We start from the raw sequence: 10,552 nt of genomic DNA on the forward strand, positions 1-10,552 counted from the left end.
CCCTTCTCTGAGTCAGATAAACATCCAAATACCATAAATGGATCCGTGTGTACACAAGATTAAAAAGCTGTCAAACAAAACAAAAAACCAATTAAAACAATCTGTGCCAATTGCCGAATAAAATAAAAACCGAATTAACAATATATGCCAATAACTATCAAATAAAAACTGAATAAAACAAATCCAAATAAAACAAGAATTGCCCAAAAAAAAACCCAATTAAAAGCCGAAAAAACCCAATTGCTTTAATACATATAAGGTGGGTTTGGGTTTGTTTATTAGGGACACATTTTCCACAAACAAAGCTGTTATTTTGAAGAAAAAAATGCAGTTTCAAAATGCAGTGAGGGTGCTTTACAGTGTGGTGGTGCGTGGTGCTTGGGTGGGCTTGTTGGGTCGTGGTGGCGGTGGTGGCTTGGTGGGCTTGTGGGGTAGATCGGGGTCATGGTGGTGCGTGGTGGCTTGGGGGGGGTGCGTGGTGGCTCGGGTGGGTGGGTTGGGGTCGTGGTGGTGGTGGTGGTGGGGGTGGGCTGGGTTGGGTGTTGGGGGGTGGTGGTTGGGTGGGCTTGTGTGGGGTAGATCGGCTGGTGGTGGCTCGGGGTGGTGCGTGGGGCTGGTGGGTGGGTGGGGTGGTGGTGGTGCGTGGTGGTCGGGTGGGTGGGTTTGGGTCGTGGTGGTGCGTGGTGGCTTGGGTGGGTGGTGTGTGGGGTAGATCGGGTGCGTGGTGGTCGGGGGGGGGGTGGTGGTCGGGTAGGCTGGGTTGGGGTGCGTGGTGGTGCGTGGTGGCTAGGTGGGCTGGGTTGGGGTCGTGGTGGTGCGTGGTGGCTCGGGGGTGGGTGGGGGTAGATCTGGGTCGTGGTGGCTCGGGTGGGTTGGTTGGGGTAGAGCTGGGTCGTGGTGGTGCATGGAGGCTCGGGGTGGGCGGTTTCGGGTTGACGGTGGGCAGTGGGTTAGAATGTGAGTTTGTGACAGAGGGCATTGGGGGTTCACGGTGCTGGTACTGGAAACTGGAAGGGAGATGGTGGTAATGCAAACTGGGAAGTGAAGCATCGAACCTGTAATGGATTATCAGAAACTGAAATGGTGGTGATGGATATGAGAAAGTGAAGCACAAAACGGTAATGTAATTGAGAACTGAAGCAGGAGAAGAAAGTGAAATGGGAGGATGCAGTGAAAAAAAAAAAAAATAATAAATGTAACGGTCAGAATGTCAGGATTGTGTCAGGATTCTATTATCAGGGTTGGACTCTTCAAGTAATAAAACAAACACAATTTCAAAAATGGTCTAAAATACAGATAAAATAGTTAGCCAAACACGCACTATAATATCCTTTGTAGTTTGTAATTATATATCCATTCCATTTTATTTTAATTATAAAGATTGAAGAAATAAAAACTTAAAAGAATTTAAAACTTTATTTCGACAGTACTCTAGTATCTTTTATCTATTATACTTCCCTCCTCTCTTTTTATTTTATAATTATTTAAATATGTGTCAACTAAATTTAAGTGTTTTAATTTTAGTTTATTATATAAATTAAATAATAATTTAACTATTGTATAAACTTATATATAATTGGTTAAATAATATTAAAAAATAATAAAGAAATAAAAACCGAAAAGAAAAGTATGATTAGACAAAGGGTATTATAATAAAGTAATTAATTTTTTCGGGTGTATATATTGTTTTAAAAACCCGTGGGTGTGTGATTTTGTTCAAACCGTGAGGAGGAATTGTTTTAAATCCAGTTTGAATATTGAAAACTATGTCCGAGGACCGAGTAATCGAAGCAGGCTTCGTAATCGTACCCTTACATATTAATTTAAGGTTGACCAAGCTAGGTCACCTCCGGGTGATTCCATCACCACCACTAAATAAGTCCCTCCCACCACCCCCCCTATAAATCATATGTATCGCTTCTCAATCATCCTCTGATTCCTCCATTTCCACTCACCCCTCTCACTCTCTCAGTAGCCTCTCCACCACTGTTTTTCTACCTTAAAATGGACCCAAAGCATCTTCCTCTCCTTGTTCAACTTCTTTCTCCTTTCAGGTAAATTACATTATTTCACTTCATAACTTTACATACTACCATTATTTATAGCTAATTAATTAACCTTTGTGTGGTTGCATGGATAAATAGGACAACAAACAGTGTTGGGGTCATCTCATCGTCACCACCTTCCCCGCACACATCATGTCTTTGATTTTAAACCACAAAGCTCTTTGGTTCGGATTGGATTCATATGCCGATACAGGGAACATCGGGAAACCGGTAGCCAGTTCTTGGAAACAGCCCTACGGAATCACCTTCCCGGTAAACCAGCTGGTCGTTTCTCTGACGGCCGCGTCTTGACAGATTATTTAGGTAATTAAATTTATCAGAATTGAAGATTATTATTGCTCTTTTTTGGTAGTATTATGGAAATGCTTAGTAGGTTCTTGCCACTTTTTAATCTTGTTATGAACTACACACCGCTTCTTGCTTTTGACTGTAATTTTGCATTATTGGGTCACTTTTTTTTCTGTTATTTCTTTTTCTCTTGTTATGTCAGATGGGTATCCAATCCTTTTTCGCACTCTTACTTTCCTCACGTGATCGCACGCCACACTTTTGTTTTATATTTTTATTTACTTACTGCTTTCTCAGCTACCGACATTGATGTTTATCTCCTCGTTTATTTTTCATCTGGTCTGCTGTATGTATTATTACGTGATAACCCATTAAACACAGATGCCCCACTTTATAATTTCATACTTATCTCCATCTCTAAGGGGTATGAATCCAAGTAGTCTTAAGGCTTCTTGTAACTCTAAATGAAGATGAGAAGAAGAGAAAAAGAAAAAGAAAAAGAGGTGGCTGAGGAGTGAGCACTAGTGCTTTTTCTTAACTCATAACAGCTATTGCTACATGATCACCAACAATAAATTAATATGTAGTGCTTTGATTATTTAATGAAATGTGTAATCCCCATAAACTTTATCAGTATGCTTTTTTACAAAGGTATTCGCTGTGGTACATCTGTCAACTGTGCTTTAGTAAACATTAAAAAAAAAAAAAAAAAAAAACTAATAATTGAATTAATGAAAAAATGGCAGCCAGGTTGTGGGAGTGAAGTCCCCAATACCATAAAGATGGAGAAAACTAGGAATCAAACACTTGAGATACGGAAGAACTTGCTTATGGTGGGACGGGCGTGTTCGATACGTTAATTGCGGAGCCAATATGACAACCCAGATCGATTTCTTTCAACAGCTCATAAAGGATCAAGTGTACACACCTCAGGACCTACAGTTCTCTGTCGGCCTCGTCTCCGTCGCCGGAAATGTATTCTCTATATTGCAGAAATGGTTCTGCTGAGGTAACAGTAACACAATCTTTCAGAATGGATAAATTTAATGGTTAAGAATCTCATATAAAGAAAAACAAAAAAACGCATCTCACTCATGATTATGCCATTTTGGATGAGGGGTGTCACTGTCCTTGTCTTATACGTCTTGAATTGAAGCTTTTAGATGGGACACCTAATTTGAAGTTGATCCCACTATTTGACATGCTACCGTACACCTTTGCAAATTCTAATAAAATTCCAGAAAAATAAATAAACTGGGCTTGAATCTCAATCAAATAAAACATACACCAAATCCATTTAGAAGTCAACTATTTTGTTAGAAACTGATTGTTGATATTTTGTAACCAGAGAGTAGAGCCATCCTCCGAAATTTTAGAGTTAATCAAATTAGCGTCTAAACATTCACCTTTGTTCCACATGTTAAAGATTGAATATATGCAAATGTTGTTTGTTTATTACTTTTCGTGGTATAATGAACATAGTGAAGCCTAGCTTGTTGAAGAACTGATAACAGGTTGACACCATTTATTGCACAAGGTGAATCAACTTGCTTTGAATTAAAACGTATTCAAGGCCTGGGAGTGAAGAACTTAATAGTATCAGGTCTGCAACCCTTAGGATGCCTCCTCAGAGCACCTTTCTTCCTCCTTCAACGTGCAATGGAACCCAGAACGAACTCGTCAATTTCCACAATCTCTTGCTGCAGAAGCAGTGGTAAAATTAAACAATGAAACTAGGACTCTAAGATTGTCATTCTGGATCTTTACGGCGCATTCATGACTGTTTTCAAGGGCAAAGGTGACCATTCAGCTTATATAGATATATTGCTTACGGGTAATCTGTGATTTGATAACATGTTTAATTATGGTAGCTAATATGTTAACATTGCAGGAGGCTCAAAGTTTGGGAATCCATTGAAGCCATGCTGTATTGGAATAAGCACAGCGTATTCATGTGGTAGTATAGATGGGAAGGGAGAAAAGAAGAGACAGGTGTGTGAGAAGCCGGAATCTTCTTTCTTTTGGACACGGTGCATCCGACACAGGAGGGGTGGCGTGCCGTGTAGTTTTGCACGCCAATCTTGAACAGATTAATCGTAGAATTTTCGTTATAAAAAATGTTCATATGTAATCCATGCTATCTCTTGATTAATTGTTTATCAATTTCTTGTTTGCTGAATATTGTCTGGGTTTTAGTTAATTGATATGAAATCAAAGAAATAATGCGATATGCTTGTCTAATAGATTTACAAGGTTAGAGTTGCAGAATCACTATTTGTAATAAAATTTGCATTTGATTTATGGGTACGTACCTATTAAGTTCATTAACAAAGTTAACCATTTATTTTATTCCAAGCGAAATGGTCACCTTTTGAAGTTGTTAAAGGGAAGTGGCCATCAATTACATATTATCCTAATAGTCAATATTATACTTACAATTTAATTCATAAACTTTACAATCTTGATATAACAGTTCACAATGAATCTCGTCTAACCAATTGTGAACTGTTACATCAAGATGTGAGAGAAGTTTATAAAATTAAATATGAGTCAATCTTTATTATTATCTTAATATCTCTGTTATTACTTTAAATGAATATAAATTAATGAAGAATACTGAATGATACCAAATCTACGCTTATAAAATGTTTCAAACTAAATGATAAAGGTTTCTAAATCATAGAGAATCAGTAATGTAGATGGAACAAGTAGTAGGCTCTATTGTTTTCTAGGAAGAAGATTGAGAGAGATAAGAAAATCGAATGTATTAATTGGAGAGAAGAAAATCGAATGTATTAATTAGCTAACTTATAGTAGTTAGTAAGAGAAACAAAATAAAAAATAAAATAAAATAATTTAAAAAGTATCTGAGCATCAATCGATCAATATTTAAAGTCTGGATTTTTACAAAAATTTGGTCGCCCGGCATGGGCCTTGATTATTTTGTGTGTGTACATGTATTAAAACAATTATTCACGCTACATTGTGACACGTGAATATTAAAAGTAAATGATCTCATTTTCTTTGTCTCTTTGTAAATGTGTCACAACGAGAGAAAGTGAAAAAAAATATTGAACTTAGCATTTTTCATATATTTAAGTGGAAAAAGACTACCTAAAAATGATTATTGGCTAATTCCAAAAAATCATAAACCCAACAACTTTCAGCTGCTAACAAATTAGTATTCTTGAATGACAAGCTAGAGATATAAAAAATATTGGGTGTACACAAAAAAGGATTTTTACAACTATGAGAGAGATTTACGTAATGAGATGCAGGGAGACGATGTATATGTTGCTTGAACATTTTCAGTCAGAACAAGAGAAGAGTTGTACGTTTACTTTTACCATTAAAAAAGACAATGAAGATCGCTTATTCATGTTTTATGGGGCGCTGGTGCAATATCTAGGGGAGCTTATAGGTTTGACGATTGTTAGGGCCAAAAATCATCTTGGGCTTGACGAGGCTCAATAACGAAATAAACATGTCATGGTTCAAGACCTCAGTCCAATTTCAATTCAGTCTACGCTTAAAATCACCTTATGAACTGTCTACTTTATGAGTTGGGCTATCCTACAAGTTAAGCTGAACTGGATTCTAGCCCATTAGCTTACAATAGTCCATAAATAGGAAATCAGAATCATATTCTATTTCCTCTTCTGCTGAGATTTTGAACCTTATTCAAACTATTAAACTTAATCTGATAAAGACAAGAAATCATATATCTTTCTTGATAGTGATTATCTTCTAAAATAGGACTTAGTGTCCTATTGGGATTCCAACCCATTGGGTTCACTATAAAAACAAAGGTTTGCCCTCTCAGTAGGGGAGGAATCTCCCATAGTCAATCTACACTACTCAAAACCATCTATTTGCTCCTAAAGTTCTTGCTCCCAAGAATCCAATGCCTCCACCGTAGTCCTAGCTTTCGACAAGACTCCTGATAATTCTTCATCTCCTTAATTCTTATCAAATAATCTCTTTCAGTCTTGCTGACTTGAGCGTTGGAGGGCCTACAGCAAACACCACCCCGGTGTTTTCCGTAAGCTTCATGCTTGTCTTTTCATGTGTATAGGTCTAGTGGATTGTCAGTAGCCTCAACCTCACAGGATTAGACCCTATTTTCATGACGGTGGATTTTTTGCATCTACAGTTTAATTCTGACAATCATCTGCCAATGATGACTTACAACATGAGAGGAGACACGAAACTCCCTCTGACTTACATCATTAATCAGAAAGTTTTATCACGATAAGAAATGTTTTTCTTTACTGTTGTTCATTTGTTTTATCTATTCACATGTAATATTTATCTATTCAGTATATCATAATTTATTTTACGCATATTTATTCAGCATGTAATACTGTCCCCATAACCGGATTTATCCAACTTCAGTTAACCCCATTTTACTTATTATTTCTCCATTCGGTTTATTGCTTGACAAATGCAACCATGCATATTATTCAATTGGGCTTATTACTTCTCAGCTTAGCTCATTCTTCATTTGGTTTATATTACACATGCACACCGTCACTTCTCCTTTTGATTTATTCAATTCGTTGTTGACACATGCATGCCATGCACAACACTTTGTGATCCATTTAGTTTCTCCATTCAATTTGTTCCAAACAAGTACTCATGAGGCTTATCTGGAGCTAGATGGTGATGATTATTCTAAAGGGGCTGCATCTACTCCTTTGAGGAAAAAGAAGGATAAACTGGATATCCCTGTAGGTAGACCTGGCAAACGGGCGGGTATGGTCTGGGAAGCAACGGGTCGCGGGTCAATGGGTGAAAAATTCTCACGGGTCGACATTTTCATGATCTGTACGCGCTCGTGCGGGTATGGGTCACCCGCCGGTCACTCGTGAAAATGGAAGCAGCCTTTTACATTTTTCATATTTTTTACTGTTTTTCATATTTTTGTTATTTTTTACTGTTTTTTTATTCAAAATTTCAAATTGCATACTAAATTATATTAATTTAAAAACTTGATATAAAATTCATTTATTAAATTTATTAGTTATTAACTTATTATATTAAATAAATAGATGATTAAATTAAATTTGATTAGATTTCACCAAACATTATTAATTCAATATTAATATTTTTCATATTTATATCAAACTCCATCATATAGATAATAGAATTAATAAACACTAAACATACATAGTAATTACTAATTAGTAAACACTAAACATATAAAATTGTTTAACATTCAACATACATAACATAGTAAACACTAAACAATTAAACATATATAATTGTTTAACCAAAGTACCAAACACACTAAACAAACAAAGCCGCCCTTGATTATGCAATCTCTTTACTTGACTTAATAGCACAAACAGCTGAACATCATCAATTTCATCTTCTACAACTAACAAGATATAAGTTAACTATCGTAATATATTAACAAACAAAAATATTAAAACATGTGAAATATAAGTTAAAATGTTACCTTTAACTTCATATCCAGAAATCCATGTCCTGGTGCATATCAAAGATTCTTCATTCTCTTTTAAAAGTTAATTTCTATATTTACTGAGCACTTTGCTACCAATACTGAAACTGGACTCCGAAGCAACAGTCGTTATTGGTATACTCATCACATCACCGGCCATCATCGAAAGTATCGGGGTACGGGTCAGATTCTCACGGGTCGAAGTATGTGTTACCTGTACCCGCCCGTTGGGTATGAGTACCCATTGACCAGTGGATATACCCGCCCGTTTGTCAGGTCTATGTGTCGGTAAGAATAAGTTCGCTGCTGTCGAGGTGTTTAAAATTGCTGAAAAGAGTTCTCTATTTATCTTCCCAACTACACCTTCCTCTGGCGTTACTGACTGACAGCTATGGTAGCAACTCCATCATCTCTACCTGCTTCTCTACCTCCACGCTACCATCCTCCTCACTCCTCCACCAACTTTCAGAGCCAATCCAAAGAAAATGAAAATCCACTCAGCTCGGTTATCCATTCCAACGTCCTCCTCTTGCAATCCCATGCAGATTTTCATTCACTCTTCTTTATTATTATCATTACTCTCTCTCTCTCTCTCTCTCTCCCTCCGCCTTCTCTCTCTTTCTCTCTTTCCACTGAACTTTCTCCCTTTCACTCCCCACTGCAACTCAGTACTCTTTTCCGCTCGGTCGTCTTGACCGAGTGAAGTGCCAAGTACAACCACCTCACACATCTTCTTATGTTTTGCTCTACACGGAACCTTTCACCGAGTCAAATCAAAGCCAACATGGAGGCCGCCAAAACGAATTACAATGGTCCAAGATGAGCTACTGGTTCTTCACTGAGCTTGGCCCTTCCTATCTAGCTGAACAGCGTGGACTCCATCATTCGGTTCACGCCACCAGAGTTTTTTTCATCCAGATTGTTTTCCCATGCACGATAGAAGCAACTCTCACGCCTTTACTTCAGCCTCCTCTGTTTTCGCTTGTTTAATCTCATTTTTCTCTTCTATATCCTCCCTTGTCTTCACCAAATCTGCTTCTCCAACACGTGCCAACCTCTACGGTAACAACAAACCATTTCAGCCCACCTCCGCTCACTCAGATTCGTATCGCCTCACCGCGCCATCGCTTCTCGCAACGTAAACAGCAGCTGCAAGTTTTGCCGTCTCTAGAACCCAAGGTAATTGCTGAGTATTCTATGATCCCAAAGTACAGATCTCTCCAATCTGTCTCTATACCTGCATCTGGATTTTTTACTAGAACAAATAGAATGTTGCATCCTGATGGAATCTTCACATCGTCAGTAATGGATATGTCCGCCATAATCTCAATCACCGAGGAGCAAGGTATCAAAGCATATTTTTTGCTAGTCAATTACAGTGCGAATTAAAGCAATAGACTAATTGCGGTCACCTTTGCCTCCTGAAACTTTCGGACAAAACGAAACTTGGAACACCTAACAAATGACACGTATAAGGAACCATCTTCGCTGCACTAACTGCTGCGTCCACATGCATGGCATCCAAACATGTTTTCTTATTATTTTTCCAATCTACGCCGTTAATCATGATGATTCTACACATCACCGGCTGCAACATGTTGTTCTAGACGTAAAATAGAGTTAAAGACTGGTGTAGAATGCCTTTAAGAACAGCGCCTCTTTTGGTGTTACTTTGAATGTAACCAAGGCCTCACTCTCCCTGCAGCTCGCAAATTCTCTGCTCCATCTGCCGCCAACTGTAAGTTGTTTTTTCTTGCTGGTGCCCCTGATGCACTCATGTAAAGCAAAGTTGTTTACTAATTCCCATTCGGCCATGAGTTCTTTGGGCTCATTCACGTCCATTTTGGTTTATTGCCCAACCCATGCATCCCATGCATTTTTCTCCGTTCAGCCATGAGTTTGTTTGGCTTATTACTTCTCCCTTTTGTTTATTCTTTCTCCATTCGGTTTATTGCTTGACACTTGCACCGCACGCATATTACTCCATTTGACTTATTACTTCTCCATTTAGTGTATTCTTGATTGGGTCTACTACTATTACACATGCACGCCATTACTTCTCTTATTCAATTTATCGTGGATAACTGTACACCATGCAGGATACCATATGAAGTTGTTTTAAATCGTCTACTATGATCACCTTCAATCGGCTCAGACCGATTTATTGGTTTATACCTTCAATCGGCCTAGGCCGATTTATTGGTTTACACCTTCAATTGGCCCAAGCCGATTTATAGTTTACACCTTCAATCGGCCCAGACTGATTTATAGATTTACACCTTCAATCGGCCCAGACCGATTTATTGATTTACACCTTCAATCCGTAATCGGCCCAGACCGATTTATTGATTTATACCTTCAATCAGCCCAGCATGATTTATAAATTCACACCTTCAATCGGCCCATCCCGATTTATTGATTTACACCTTCAATCAGCCCATCCCGATTTATTGATTTACACCTTCAATCAGCCCATACCAATTTATAAATTCAGACATTCAATCGGCCCAGCCGATTTATAGATTTACACCTTCAATCGGCCCAGACCGATTTATTGATTTACACCTTCAATCAGCCTAGACCGATTTATAAATTTGCATCTTCAATCGGCCCAGACCAATTTATTGATTTATACCTTCAATCGACCCAGACTGATTTATAAATTCACACTTTCAATCAGCCCAGGCCGATTTATAAATTTACACCTTCAATGGGTCCAGACCGATCGAAGGAC

The 10,552-nt window shown here is 38.1% G+C and overlaps 1 pseudogene; it reads left to right on the forward strand.

Annotated features, from left to right (window-relative positions):
• The first annotated feature begins 325 nt into the window (after positions 1-325).
• Positions 326-4,420, forward strand: LOC116136878 (annotated as a pseudogene).
• The last annotated feature ends 6,132 nt before the right edge of the window (positions 4,421-10,552 follow it).

The sequence above is a fragment of the Pistacia vera genome, unplaced genomic scaffold (genome assembly GCF_008641045.1).
Source record: "Pistacia vera cultivar Batoury unplaced genomic scaffold, PisVer_v2 Contig320, whole genome shotgun sequence".
Classification (NCBI taxonomy): domain Eukaryota; kingdom Viridiplantae; phylum Streptophyta; class Magnoliopsida; order Sapindales; family Anacardiaceae; genus Pistacia; species Pistacia vera.